The sequence below is a fragment of the Triticum aestivum genome, chromosome 6B (genome assembly GCF_018294505.1).
Source record: "Triticum aestivum cultivar Chinese Spring chromosome 6B, IWGSC CS RefSeq v2.1, whole genome shotgun sequence".
Taxonomy (NCBI): Eukaryota; Viridiplantae; Streptophyta; class Magnoliopsida; order Poales; family Poaceae; genus Triticum; species Triticum aestivum.
Window position 1 is genome coordinate 598,088,366 of NC_057810.1, and position 15,015 is coordinate 598,103,380.

A 15,015-nucleotide genomic window follows, 5' to 3' on the forward strand; every position below is an offset into this window, starting at 1 on the left:
TGGGAAGTACTATTAAGATTAAGATTAAATAATATGAGTGCCATGCTTTGTGTGATTTGGGTGCTAGCATTTCCACGATTCCAAAAACTTTGTTTGATGTGTTAGGTTTCAGTGAATTTGATGATTATTCTTTAAATTTGCATCTTGCAGATTCCACTATTAAGAAACCTATGGGAAGGATTAATGATGTTCTTATTGTTGCAAATAGGAATTATGTTCCCGTAGATTTCATTGTTCTTGATATATATTGCAATCCTACATGTCCTATTATTCTTGGTACTCCTTTTCTTAGAACGATTGGTGCAATTATTGATATGAAAGAAGGAAACATTAGATTCCAATTTCCGTTAAGGAAAGGCATGGAGCACTTTCCTAGAAAGAAAATTAAATTTCCATATGAATCTATTATGAGAGCCACTTATGGATTGCATACCAAAGATGACAATAACTAGATCTATTCGTGTTTTATGCCTAGCAAAGATCGTTAAACGATAGCGCTTGTTGGGAGGCAACCCAATTTTAGTTTTTGTTCTTTACTTTTTGTTCCTGTTCAGTAATAAATAATTCATCTAGCCTCTGGTTACCTGTGGTTTTATGTTTTAATTAGTGTTTGTGCCAAGTTAAACCTTTAGGATAGCTTACGGTGATAGTTGTGTTGATCCTGCTGAAAAATAGAAACTTTTGCGCCCAGTAAATAATTTCCAGAATTTTATTGAAACATGATTTTGATCTGATTTTTTTCTATGGATTGGTACAAAAATTTCTCAGGTTGTCTTAATTTTTAAGAATTTTGGGAGTTACAAAAGTATTTGAGAGTTACAGATTACTACAGATTGTTCTGTTTTTTACAGATTCTGTTTTCTATGTGTTGTTTGCTTATTTTAATGAATCTATGGGTACTATCAGCGGGTATGAACTACGGAAAAGTTGGAATACAGTAGATATTACACCAATATAAATAAAGAATGAGTTTGCAACAGTACCTTAAAGTGCTGATTTATTTTCTCATACTAACGAAGCTTACGAGATTTTCTGTTGAGTTCTGTGTTATGAAGTGTCGGTGTCACAACCGGTGGATCTCGGGTAGGGGGTCCTGAACTATGTGTCTAGGCGGATGGTAACAGGAGACAAGGGACACGATGTTTTTACCCAGGTTCGGGCCCTCTCGGTCGAGGTAAAACCCTACTCCTGCTTGATTAATATTGATGATATGGGTAGTACAAGAGTAGATCTACCACAAGATCAAAGAGGCTCAACCCTAGAAGCTAGCCTATGGTATGATTTTTGTCCGTCCTACAGACTAAAACCCTCCGGTTTATATAGACACCGGAGAGGGTTAGGGTTACACAGAGTCGGTTACAATGGTAGGAAATCTACATATCCGTATCGCCAAGCTTGCCTTCCACGCCAAGAAAGTCCCATCCGGACACGGGACGAAGTCTTCAATCTTGTATCTTCATAGTCCAGGAGTCCGGCCAGCGATGATAGTTCGGCTATCCGGACACCCCCTAATCCGGGACTCCCTCAGTAGCCCCCCGACCAGGCTTCAATGACGACGAGTCCGGCGCTTAGATTGTCTTCGGCATTGCGAGGCGGGTTCTTCTCCAAATTCCATATACTTGTTGAATAGTGTCCGGATTCTGATAAATGTTGCGCTCCTTGGCTTCCACGCCCAATAATGGCCATCTTCCACGTGTCGAACGAATGCGAAAAGCCAGGGTATTTTTACACTTTTCCCCCTACCTGCGCAAATGAGCCGCCTATAAAAAGAGACGAGGATCTAGATCCAAATCACACCATCCCCCCTCCGCAAGCTTTCACCGGAGCGCCTCTGACAAAAAATCCATTCCATCATGGACAGTCGACGCGGCTCCTCCTCTCGCGCTCCCAGCCCCCAGACTGGGGATTGGGAGAGATGCTCAGTCCCGCATAGCAAGCTAGTGACGCTCCAAACCAAGGGATTTTCCCCCTAGCCTTCATGGTTCCGGTTCAAGCCGGACTCGCCACCTATAAGGGCGGAAAGCAAGCGGAGAGCGTCCCCGATCCTTCCAAAGGAGAGCGGGTATGCTTTATCTCTTATCTGATAAGAGGACTCGGATTTTCAATACATCCGTTTCTCCGGGGGCTCCTGGAGTTCTATGGCCTCCAGCTGCACCACCTTACGCCTGCCTCCATTCTGCACATCGCGGGCTTCGTGGCCCTTTGCGAACTATTCTTTGGCGTCGAGGCTCATTTTGCGCTGTGGAAGAGATTATTCTGCCTCGTACCCCGTTCTCATGAGGGGTCAATATATCAAGTGGGCGGAGCCGAGCTATGGCGCATCGCCGGGACCGGATATCTATCCGGAACCCCGAAGAAGGCGTCCGAAGACTGGCCTTCGGAGTGGTTCTATATAGAAGATGCCCTGCTACCGGATCCCGTTCGGACCGGCCTCCCAGAGTTCAGTAATGCTCCCTTGAAGAAACGCCTAAGTTGGCGTCCACGGAGCCCCCAGAGGGAAAACGACAGGGACGTCCTTTACCTGATGAGCCGAATAAGGTTGCTAGCTCATTTCGGACTGACCATGATCGGTGTCATGTCCACATGCATTATGCGGGGGGTGCAGCCGCTCTAGTATAGGGGCCACCCCATGTGGGATTTCAATGGGGAGGACGATGCCACCCGTCACGTTCGTACGGGGCCGGGATTGGCCGCCGATCTGGTGAAGATCTTGTCCGCGCTGTACAAGGGGGAAGAGGAGGATTTTCTCCGCGTTAGTCCATTGAACGGATTTTCTATGAACAATCCTCGAAGCTGGGTAAGCGGACCTTTCCTTTTTTGCACGTCCGATCCGTACTTCCATGGTTATATATCTCATTTTGTGATTTTGACGCAGGAACTACGTCGGGCCATAAAAGATATAAATAGCCCGCCTCCGCAACCTGAGGATCCAGAACGGTTCCTCGATCCGGCCTCCCAAGAGGATCCAGACATATTAGTGGAGATGATTGATGGGGTATTTCACCAACTAAGCATCGATAATGCCTTGGTTTCCATTGCGGCCAATTACCCCGGAATACTTCCAGCCTCACAGGTAACTGAGACCGAAGCCCCAGTACTTTGATAATGACCCATCCGTGCTTATTTTTGATCACCGTATACCAATGGTCTTTCGCAGGGGGTGCCTTCGAGGCGGGAGGCCGAGCCTGCGGCAGCTAGCCAACAAGGGGCAGCACGGCCACGCAGGCTAAAAAGAAGTGCGGTCCGGATTGAAACGCCGCCGCAATGGTAAGGCGTGTCACCATATTCCCGGGATTGATTCCGGGAAGGTATATTAACACTAGTGCTCCTTTCAGGAAAAAGAGCGCTCGCCGGACTGTGTCCGGAGAGATGGCCAATCGAGCCTCCGCTAGCCAGGCTCCAACGCCGGGTCCGGAAGCGGAGGTGAACGAGGCGTGCGTCGGATGCTCCTCCGATAGAGGACGCCGACAGATTGTCCGCCACCAACTCTGAGGTGGAGAGTGCCATGAATCACAGGCGCCACTGGACAGTTCTTCGTGACGCATGTTTCTCCCAAGAGGCATTGAACGCCTTCAATTCGGGAGACGCGTACCTCCGTGCTGCTCAAGATGGTCTAGCCAGAGCCACGGAGCAGTATGTAAAGGACATACGGGTGAGGAGATTTGACAGTTATATATGCCAGTAGCCCCCGAGACTTAAAATAGTTAAGAGAACTGATTTAAGGATAATTTGTCATGCAGGATCATACGGAAAAGAATACCCGACTGTCCCAGGAGCTCGAAGAGTGCAAGTCCTAGCTTGAGGCCGCACTAGCCACCACAGGGGGAGCCATAGAGACCCCCTCCGGTAAAATATACTTCGCAAGATAAGTAGTTTGTGAAGTGCGGCGTGTGCATAAGTCTGACAATAATATTGCAGATGGCGCCAGACTAGATCCGGACAAGCAACAGCTCCTGCGCCGGTTAAAGGCCGACGAGAATGTGCTTACAAGGGTGAGGCAAGAGAAAAATAATCTCCAAGATGCCAACACCCAGCTGGGTGAGGAACTAAAGGATGTTCGAGCCCAGCTGTCTGACTCCATTAAGGAGAATTGGCGGCTTCGTCGCGGCATTTATAGTAAGTGCTTGAGTGAACTTTTGAAAAAAGAGTTCGGCGAGGAAGTCGACTAATAGAAATATGTCTGTAGGTATGCTCACAGGTCGTCCTGCATAGGAAATACCCGGTTCAACGGGTGACCTACTTCCCAAGCTGTTGCAACTGCACGAATGAGTTCGGCAGGTGATGAGAGGCGTCGCCCAGGCCTTGTGGCCATCCATCTCCCTACCCGAAGTCCTTGGAGAGCTTGCGGAGAGGCTTCAGGGAGCACGGCGGCTATGGAAGATATCGGCCTGCCGTCAAGGCGCCCGGGAGGCCTGGGCCATGGTGAAGACGCGGTACACGAAGGCTGACCCAAACCACATGGACGAGGTCGGACCTATGGGGCCCGATGGGAAGGAGATCCCTGTGAGCTTAGTGTATGGCCAAGTAGAGTTGGCCGCAAAGTATTCCCAGCGGGACTGTAAACTAGACAGCCTATTAGATGGTATTAAGGAATACAATCAGTCAATTTGACTATGTAATTTAAAATGACATGTAAAATGCCTTCTAGCCGGATTGTAGATCGTTTGTCATAGCGGACCTTTTCGCTTCAACCTCGGGACCCGACAGTCTGGAGTGTGTCCGAATACCCTCGCGGTTATGTAAGAACCGGGGCATGCGTGGAGACTAGGCGTAGGGGTCATTAGTGCTTTATCAGACAAGTGCCCAACTAGTTATGTTATATTACATGGTTAGTAAGAAACATCTTCCAGGGAGAATAGTTCCATTAGGGGTTCCTTTCCCTGGGAGGCATGCCCTAAAGTGCATGTCCGGACTACGAAAAAAGCAGAAAAACATCTGGGGGCAGATAAATGAATAAGTAAGAAAACGTCTTTTAGTTCACCCACCGAATATTCCCTTAAGAATGCTAGCTTTCGGCTTCACCCAGTCTGAGGTACACGTCCGGCTGACCCGGCGGTAACAATCGCAGAGGTGCTCCCTTTACCACCTAGCCGAACAATCGGGAACGTAGGGGTAAGCACAGGAGCCAGGCAACCCAGCTTGGCCAAAACTTAAGTCATATCAATGCATATAATGGTGAATAAAAGGTACATGCGGAAGTGTGACACATGTGCTGCGCATAAAGCCCGTATAAATAAGCTTCTGTTAAAGAAGCCCCCAGGTATACTGAGCGCGGATAACGCGTCAAGTGTGTGCGAACAGTGCGCAAACGAGCCTCCAACAGCTTCAGAAAAAAGGAGGGAGAAGGAGAGAAATAAAAGACAGTTAAAGTATAAAATATAGATGGAGGAAGGAGACGAACTCAGAGTCCGGCGCTAGGCGTAGAATCTTCGGAGACATGCTGCGTTTCATGGGTTCGGCTCAAGTCGGTTATCCGATGCGTTCCACAGATGGTACGCTCCGCCGGTCAGGACTTGGTCGATGATGAAGGGACCCTCCCATTTGAGCTTGAGTTTGTCCTTTTTCTTGTCCGGCAGGCGTAGAACTAATTCGCCAACATTGTAAGCTTTGGCCCGTACTTCTCTGCTTTGGTATTTTCGAGCCTCCTGTTGATAGAATGCGGAACGGGATTTTGCCACGTCGCGCTCCTCCTCCAAGGTGTCCAAACTGTCCTACCGATCGAGCTCGGCTTCTCTTTCTTCGTACATGCGCACGCGAGGTGAGTCATGAATTATGTCGCAGGGCAAAACTACCTCTGCGTTGTACACCATAAAAAATGGTGTGAATCCGGTAGAGAGATTCGGCATGGTCCGCAGCCCCCAGAGTACGGAGTCGAGCTCCTCTACCCAGTGCATATTAGATTCCTTGAGGGACCTCACTAGTCTGGGTTTAATGCCGCTCATGATTAGACCATTTGCTCGCTCGACTTGACCGTTAGTTTGAGGGTGAAAGACTGAAGCGTAGTCGAGCTTGATGCCCATGTTTTTGCACCAGAGTTTGACCTCGTCGGCCGTGAAGTTCGTGCCATTATTAGTGATGATGCTATGGGGGACGCTGTAACGGTGTACTACCCCTGATATGAAGTCTATCACCGGTCTGGGTTCGGCCGTCTTAACAGGCTTTGCCTCTATCGATTGGGTGAATTTATCCACCATGACCAATAGGTATTTTTGCTTGTGGGTTCCTCCTTTAAGGGGTCCAACCATATCAGGCCCCCAGACCGCGAATAGCCAGGTGATGGGTATAGTTTTGAGGGCGGTAGGTGGCATGTGGCTTTGATTAGCAAAGAACCGGCATCCGACGCATCGTTGGACCAAGTCCTGAGCATCTGCCCTGGCCGTCGGCCAATAAAATCATGTACGGAAGGCCTTGCCTACAAGGGCCCGGGCTGCGGCGTGGTGCCCGCCGAGTCCGGCAGGAATTTCAGCCAGAAGATTCCGCCCTTCCTCTTCGGAGATACACCGTTGAAGGACTCCAGTTGTGCTTTTCTTATAAAGATCTCCCTCATGGACCATATAGGCTTTAGATCGCCGCACTATGCAGCGGGCCTCGTTCTGGTCCTCAGGAAGTTCCTGCCTAGTTAGGTAGGCTAGGAATGTTTCTGTCCACGGGGCAATGACTGCCATTATTGTGTGGGCTGACGATGTTATTTCGTTGGCAGAACCACCAACTATGTCAGAATGTTCGGTGTGGGGTAGTGTGGTTGGGTCCGGGATGTTATTTCCGGACTCTCCCTCCCATGATACGGATGGCTTGAAAAGCCTCTCTAGGAAGATGTTGGGAGGGACGGCATCGCGCTTTGCGCCAATGCGTGCCAACACGTCTGCTGCCTGGTTGTTCTCCCGGGCTATATGGTGAAATTCGAGCCCCCCAAACCGAGCTGATATTTTTAAGATGGCATTGCGATAAGCTGCCATTTTCGGATCTTTGGTATCAAAGTCTCCATTTATTTGGGATATCGCGAGGTTTGAATCCCCGCGGACCTCTAGGCGCTGAATGCCCATGGAGACTGCCATCTGGAGACCATGTAGACGGGCCTCGTATTCAGCTGCGTTGTTGGAGTCCATGTACAGTATCTCAAGTACGTATTGGACTGTATCTCCAGTTGGGGACTCCAGAACGACGCTAGCCCCCAGGCCAGCCAACATTTTGGAGCCGTCGAAGTGCATGATCCAGTTGGAATATGCGCCATACTCTTTAGGGAGTTCGGCTTCAGTCCATTCGGCAACGATGTCGGCCAAAACTTGCGACTTAATAGCTCGCCGTGGCTTGTAGGTTATGTCGAACGGGAGGATCTCGATGGCCCATTTGGCAATCCGGCCCGTTGCGTCGCGGTTGTTTATAATGTCATTAAGAGGTACATCGGAGGCTACTGTTATCGGACACTCTTGGAAGTAGTGTCGCAGCTTCCGGGATGCCATGAACACCACGTATGCTATCTTTTGATAATGCGGGTACCGTGACTTGCATAGAGTTAGGACAATGGACACGTAGTAAACTGGTTTTTGGAGAGGGAACTTGTGTCCGTCCGTTTCTCCTTCGACAACGAGCACCGCGCTTACAACTTGATGGGTTGCCGCGATGTATAATAGCATTGGTTCGCCCATGTTGGGCACGGCCAGGACCAGATTTGTTGCCAATATGGCTTTGATTTCTTCGAGTCCGGCCGTGGCGGCATCCGTCCACTCGAAGTGTTCAGTGCGCCGCAGGAGGCGATAAAGGGGTATGGCCTTTTCTCCTAAGTGGGAGATAAAGCGGCTTAGAGCCGCCACGCATCCAGTCAATTTTTGTATTTGTTTGAGGTCTTTTGGGATATCCAATTGTGACAGAGCTAGGATCTTGGCTGGGTTTGCTTCAATTCCTCTACCGAATACAATGAAGCCCAAGAGCTTTCCGGCTGGTACACCGAAAACGCATTTTTCTGGGTTGAGCTTAATTTCATATGCTCGGAGATTGTCGATTGTGAGCCTCAAGTCGTCTACTAGAGTTTCAACATGCTTGGATTTGACGACCACATCATCTACGTATGCCTCCACTGTTTTGCCGATCTGGTTTGCCAGACATGTCTGAATCATACGCTGATATGTTGCGCCGGTGTTTTTGAGCCTGAAGGGCATTGTGTTGAAGCAGAATGGGCCGTATGGGGTGATGAATGCCGTTGCGTCTTGGTATGGCTCTGCCATCTTAATTTGGTGGTAGCCGGAGTATGCATCGAGGAAGCACAATGAATCGTGTCCTGCAGTAGCGTTGATAGTTTGATCGATGCGGGGAAGGGGGAAGGGATCCTTTGGGCAAGCCTTGTTAAGGTCCTTGAAATCGACACACATGCGCCAGGATTTGTCCTTCTTTGGTACCATTACCAGGTTTGCTAGCCAGTCCGGATGTTTTATATCTCTAATAAATCCGGCCTCCAATAGTTTGGCTAGCTCCTCTCTCATGGCCTGTCCCTTAGGTTCGGAGAAATGCCGAAGAGCTTGTTTGACTGGCTTGAATCCTTTTAGGATATTTAGGCTATGCTCGGCAAGCCGGCGTGGGATTCCTGGCATGTCTGAAGGGTGCCAGGCAAAGATGTCCCAATTTTCGCGTAGGAATTCTTGTAGTGCGGCGTCTACATCAGGGTTTAATTGTGCCCCAATGGAGGCCGTTTTTGTAGGGTCCATTGGATGGACTTGGATTTTGACTATTTCGTCCGCCGGTTTAAAAGAGCTGGACTTGGATCTCTTATCGAGTATCACATCATCCCTGTTCACCATGGAGCACAGCGCAGTGAGTTCCTCGGCTGCTAGGGCTTCGGATAGTGCCTCAAGGGCAAGTGTGGCTGTTTTATTTTTGGCGCGGAGTGCTATGTCCGGATCACTAGCAAGAGTGATGATTCCGTTGGGTCCGGGCATTTTGAGCTTCATGTACCCGTAATGGGGTATAGCTTGAAAAATTGTGAATGCCTCTCGCCCTAATAGAGCGTGGTATCCGCTGCTGAACGGGGCCACTTGGAATGTGACCTCCTCGGACCTGTAATTATCCGGCGTGCCGAACACCACATCCAGTGTGATTTGTCCTGTACAGAATGCTTCCCGACTGGGGATTATTCCTCTAAAGGTTATGCTTCTTCGCTCAATGCCGCTCCAGTCTATTTCCATTTTTCGAAGGGTTTCCTCGTAAATGAGGTTTAATCCGTTGTCACCATCCATGAGTACCTTGGTAAGGCAAAAGCCGTCCACTATTGGACTGAGGACCAATGCGGCTGGTGCTCGGACTGTTCGGAATTTAGGTTCGTCACTGGCGTTAAAGGTAATAGCCGTGTCACTCCATGGATTTATTGTTGCTACCTGGTGGACTTCGGCAAGGCTGCGGAGTGTTCATTTCCGCATACTATTTGATGCGAAAGTTTCGAAGACTGTTAATATCGTACTGGTATTGCTGGGCTGGTGCTCTAGAGCTAGAAGCTCTTCGCCACTTTTGGCCACCTGCTGTAGTATCCAACATGCTCTAAGGCTATGAGTTGGAGTGGCGCCCTCTGTACTATGAATTTTGCAGGGTCCATTGAGCCATCCCTCCAGTACGGTTCCGTGCCCTTTAGAGGGTTTTTGCTTTTTGGTATTTAACCCAGGTGCCTGGTAATGATGCACCCTTTTACTTTGGACTAGGGTTGTGTTCAAGGCCGGATTATCCCAAAATTTGATTTCGGTTTTCTAGGCGCTCTCCATCGCACAGTACTTTCGCACTATGGACGCCAAGTCAGCAAAATGTGTAATTTCGCGACGACTTACGGCGTTGAGGATTCCTTCATCCGTGCAATTAACGCAGAAGAATGAAATTGTGTCCTCTTCACGGCAGTCCTTTATCCTGTTCATGACCAGGAGGAATCTGGCCCAGTAATGATGTACTGTTTCAGTGGGCTCTTGCCGGATTTGGGATAGATCGCTTATGTTTGGGTGGGCGGGTGGAGTTAAATTCTGAATTCCGTCCGATCTATGAGTCAGGGGCCAAGAAGTTTCCGAACTTGGAAGCTTGGGTTCTTGGACGTTGTCCGATGAATCTAGCCCGCTGCTTGACTTTAAGTTCAGGGCTTGAGTGGTGTTCTCCCCTCCGCGGGAATCCGACATGGAGGGGTCAGGAATCCGGACATAGCTAGTCCTTAGGATAGAAGAAGGGTCGCCATATTGTTCCTCTACCACAGCAACGTGGTGGGTAGCCTGGGGAGAGTTAATCTCTCTCAGATCAGTTTTAGGCCCAATCTGGTCGTAGTCTGTAGCGACTCCCAGGGCGGAGATGCGATCCAAGAGCTCGTTTAAGGAAGAGAGCTCCATCGGATCAAACTGCTCGGCAAGTTCCGAGTTGACGTGAAGATTGCTTTTGATGACCCGAGAAGTCATCGTCGGCGCGGCGGCCGAACAGGCGGTCATAAGAAAACCGCCTAGCCGGAAAGTTTGGCCAATGGCCAAAGCTCCTTTAGCAACGGTGCCATCTTTAAAGACAGGACGAGGCATCCTTCCTGATGGCGACGACACAGAGGAACTCTCAATGAAAGCACCAATGTCAGTGTCAAAACCGGTGGATCTCGGGTAGGGGGTCCCGAACTGTGCGTCTAGGCGGATGGTAACAGGGGACACGATGTTTTTACCCAGGTTTGGGCCCTCTCGATGGAGGTAAAACCCTACTCTTGCTTGATTAATATTGATGATATGGGTAGTACAAGAGTATATCTACCACGAGATCAAAGAGGCTAAACCCTAGAAGCTAGCCTATGGTATGATTGTTGTCCGTCCTACGGACTAAAACCCTCCGGTTTATATAGACACCGGAGAGGGTTAGGGTTACACAGAGTCGGTTACAATGGTAGGAGATCTACATATCCGTATCACCAAGCTTGCCTTCCACGCCAAGGAAAGTCCCATCTATACACGGGACAAAGTCTCTTGTATCTTCATAGTCCAGGAGTCTGGCCAACGATGATAGTTCGGCTATCCGGACACCCCCTAATCCGGGACTCCCTCATGAAGTTTTCAAGTTTTGGGTAAGGAATTGATGAACTATGGAATAAGGAGTGGCAAGAGCCAAATATTGGAATGCCCAAGTCACCCCAAGGTAATATTCAAGGACAACCAAAAGCCTAAGCTTGGGGATTCTCCGGTAGGTATCCCCTCTTTCGTCTTCGTCTATCGGTAACTTTACTTGAGGCTATATTTTTATTCACCACATGATATGTGTTTTGCTTGGAGAGTCTTGTATGATTCGAGTCTTTGCTTTTTAGTTTACCACAATCATCCTTGATGTACACACCTTTTGAGAGAGACACGCATGAATCATGATTTAATAGAATACTCTATGTGCTTCACTTATATCTTTTGAGCTAGGCAATATTGCTCTAGTGATTCACTTTTATCTTTTTAGAGCATGGCGGTGGCTTTATTTATGGAAATTAATGAACTATCATGCTTCACTTATATTATTTTGAGAGTCTTTTAGAACAGCATGGTAATTTGCTTTGGTTATAAGTTTAGTCTTAATATGATAGGCATCCAAGAGGGATATAATAAAAACTTTCATATTAAGTGCATTGAATACTATGAGAAGTTTTGATTCTTTATGATTGTTTTAAGATATGAAGATGGTGATATTAGAGTCATGCTAGTGAGTAGTTCTGAATTTAAGAGATACTTGTGTTAAAGTTTGTGATTCCCGTAGCATGCACGTATGGTGAACTGTTATGTGATGAAGTCGGAGCATGATTTATTTCTTTATTGTCTTCCTTATGTGTGGCGGTAGGGGACGAGCGATGGTATTTTCCAACCAATCTATCCCCCTAGGAGCATGCGCATAGTACTTCGTTTTGATAACTAATAAATTTTGCAATACGTATGTGAGTTCTTTATGACTAATGTTGAGTCCATGGATTATACGCACTCTGAACCTTCCACCATTGCTAGCCACTCTTGTACCGCGCAACTTTCGCCGGTACTATACACCCACCATATACCTTCCTCGAAACAGCCACCATACCTACCTATTATGGCATTTCCATAGCCATTCTGAGATATATTGCCATGCAACTTTCCACCATTCCGTTTATTATGGCATGCTTCATCATTGTCATATTGCTTTGCATGGCCATGTAGTTAACATTGTATTTGTGGCAAAGCCACCGTTCATAATTCTTTCATACTTGTCACTCTTGAGTCATTGCACATCCCGGTACACCATCAGAGGCATTCACATAGTCATATTTTGTTGTAAGTATTGAGTTGTAATTCTTGAGTTGTAAGTAAATAAAAGTGTGATGATCTTCATTATTAGAGCATTGTCCCATACGAGGAAAGGATGATGGAGGCTCTGATTCCCCCACAAGTTGGGATGAGACTCCTGACAAAAAAACAAAAGAGGCCATAAAAGAAAAGAGAAAAGCCCAAACAAAAAAATGAGAGAAAAAGAGAGAAGGGGCAATGTTACTATCCTTTTACCACACTTGTGCTTCAACGTAGCACCATGATCTTCATGATAAAAAGTCTCCTATGTTGTCACTTTCATATACTAGTTGGAATTTTTCATTATAGAACTTGGCTTGTATATTCCAATGATGGGCTTCCTCAAATTGCCCTAGGTCTTCGTGAGCAAGCGAGTTGGATGCACACCCACTTAGTTTCTTTTTGAGCTTTCGTACACTTATAGCTCTAGTGCATCCGTTGCATGGCAATCACTACTCACTCACATTGATATCTATTGATGGGCATCTCCATAGCCCGTTGATACGCCTAGTTGATGTGAGACTATATCCCTCTTTTTGTCTTCTCCACAACCACCATATTCTCTTCCACCATAGTGCTATATCCATGGCTCACGCTCATGTATTGCGTGAAAGTTGAAAAGGTTTGAGAACATCAAAAGTATGGAACAATTGCTTGGCATTCCTTCAGGGTTGTGCATGATTTAAATATTTTGTGACATAGATCATAGTCAGACTATATGATTTTGTAGGGATAACTTTCTTTTGGCCATGTTATTTTGAGAAGACATGATTGCTTTATTAGTATGCTTGAAGTATTATTTTTTATGTCAATATTAAACTTTTATTTTGAATCTGACGGATCTGAACATTCATGCCACAATAAAGAGAATTACATGGATAAATATGTTAGGTGGCATTCCACATAAAAATTCTGTTTTTATCATTTACCTACTCGAGCACGAGTAGGAATTAAGCTTGGGGATGCTTGATATGTCTCCAACGTATCTATAAGTTTTGATTGTTCCATGCTATTATATTATCTGTTTTGAATGTTCTATATGCATTAATATGCTATTTTATGTTATTTTTGCGACTAATCTATTAACCTAGAGCCCAGTGCCAGTTTTTTTTTGCATGTTTCAGAGTTTCACAGTAAAGGAATACCAAACGGAGTCCAAACGGAATATAACTTTCGCGATGATCTTTCTTGGACCAGAAGCAAACCAGGAGACATGGAGATGAAGTTGGAGAAGCAACGAGGCGGCCACGAGGGTGGAGGGCGTGCCCAGGGGGTAGGGCGCGCCTGAGGGAGTCCTGGATAAGGGGGTATCCGGACTGCCGAACTATATACTTTGGCCGTACTGTTGGACTATGAAGATACAATATTGAAGACTTCGTCCCATGTCCGTATGGGTCTCCCCATGGTGTGGAAGGCAAGCTTGGCGATTCGGATATTAGATCTCCTTCTCTGTAACCGACTCTGTGTAACCCTAGCCCCCTCCGGTGTCTATATAAACCAAAGGGTTTAGTCTGTAGGACAAGGACAATCATACTATAGGCTAGCTTCTAGGATTTAGCCTCTACAATCTCGTGGTAGATCAAATCTTGTAATACTCATATCATCAAGATCAATAAAGAAGGAAGTAGGGTATTACCTCCATCGAGAGGGCCCAAACCTGGGTAAAACATCGTGTCCCCAGCCTCCTGTTACCATCCGCCTTAGACGCACAGTTCAGGACCCCCTACCCGAGATCCGCCGGTTTTGACACCGACATTGGTGCTTTCATTGAGAGTTCCTCTATGTCGTCACGGTAAGGCTTGATGGCTCGCCTCGTTGTTAAGGACAATTTCACCTCTGGGGGAGCCATGGCTCTAGGCCAAACTCTCCGACTAGGCGGCTTAGTCATGACCGCCCGATCAGCTTTTGCGCCGATGATGACTTCTTAGGTCATCAAAAACAGTCTCCACATCAATTTGGAGCTTGCCAAACACATGGATCCAATGGAGCTCTCCTCCCATAATGAGATCTTGGATCGCATCGCCGCTCTGGGTGTTGCTATGGACTATGGTCGGATTGGGCTTAAACCCAACCAAAGGGAGATTAACTCTCCGCCGGTCACCCATGAGATAACGGTCGTGGAAGAACAATGTATGGATTCTCCCTCTATCTTGAGGATGAACTATGTCTGGATTCCCGAGCTCTCCAAGTCGGATACCCATTTGCGGGAGGACATCACCCAAACCCCGAACTTAGAATCATGCAGCGGGCCAGAAAAATTAGGCAACATCCCGGAGCACGAGCTGCGAAGCTCGGAAGCTTCTCTGCCCCTGGGTCTCAGATCGGGTCAGGATTCGGACTTAAATCCGCCCACCCACCCAGATATAATCAATCTTTCCCATATCAGACAAGAGCCCCAAGAGAAAGTACATCATTACTGGGCCGGATTCCTCCTTGTGAGAAATAAGGTCAAGGACTGTCGCGAGGAAGACGCAATCTCCCTCTTTTGCAAAAATTGCACGGACAAAGGGATCCTCAACGCTATAGGTCGCCGTGACATAGCGCACATTGCTGACTTAGCGGCCATAGTGCGGAAATACTACACAATGGAAAGTGCATGAAAACCCAAACAAACTTCTGGGATAATCCGTCTCTCACTAAAACCTTCGTCTGAACTAAAAGGGCAAACTCTCGTAAGTTACCCGATTCAATTTCCAAAAAGCCAAAGCCCGATGCAAGGCGCGGGACCGTATTG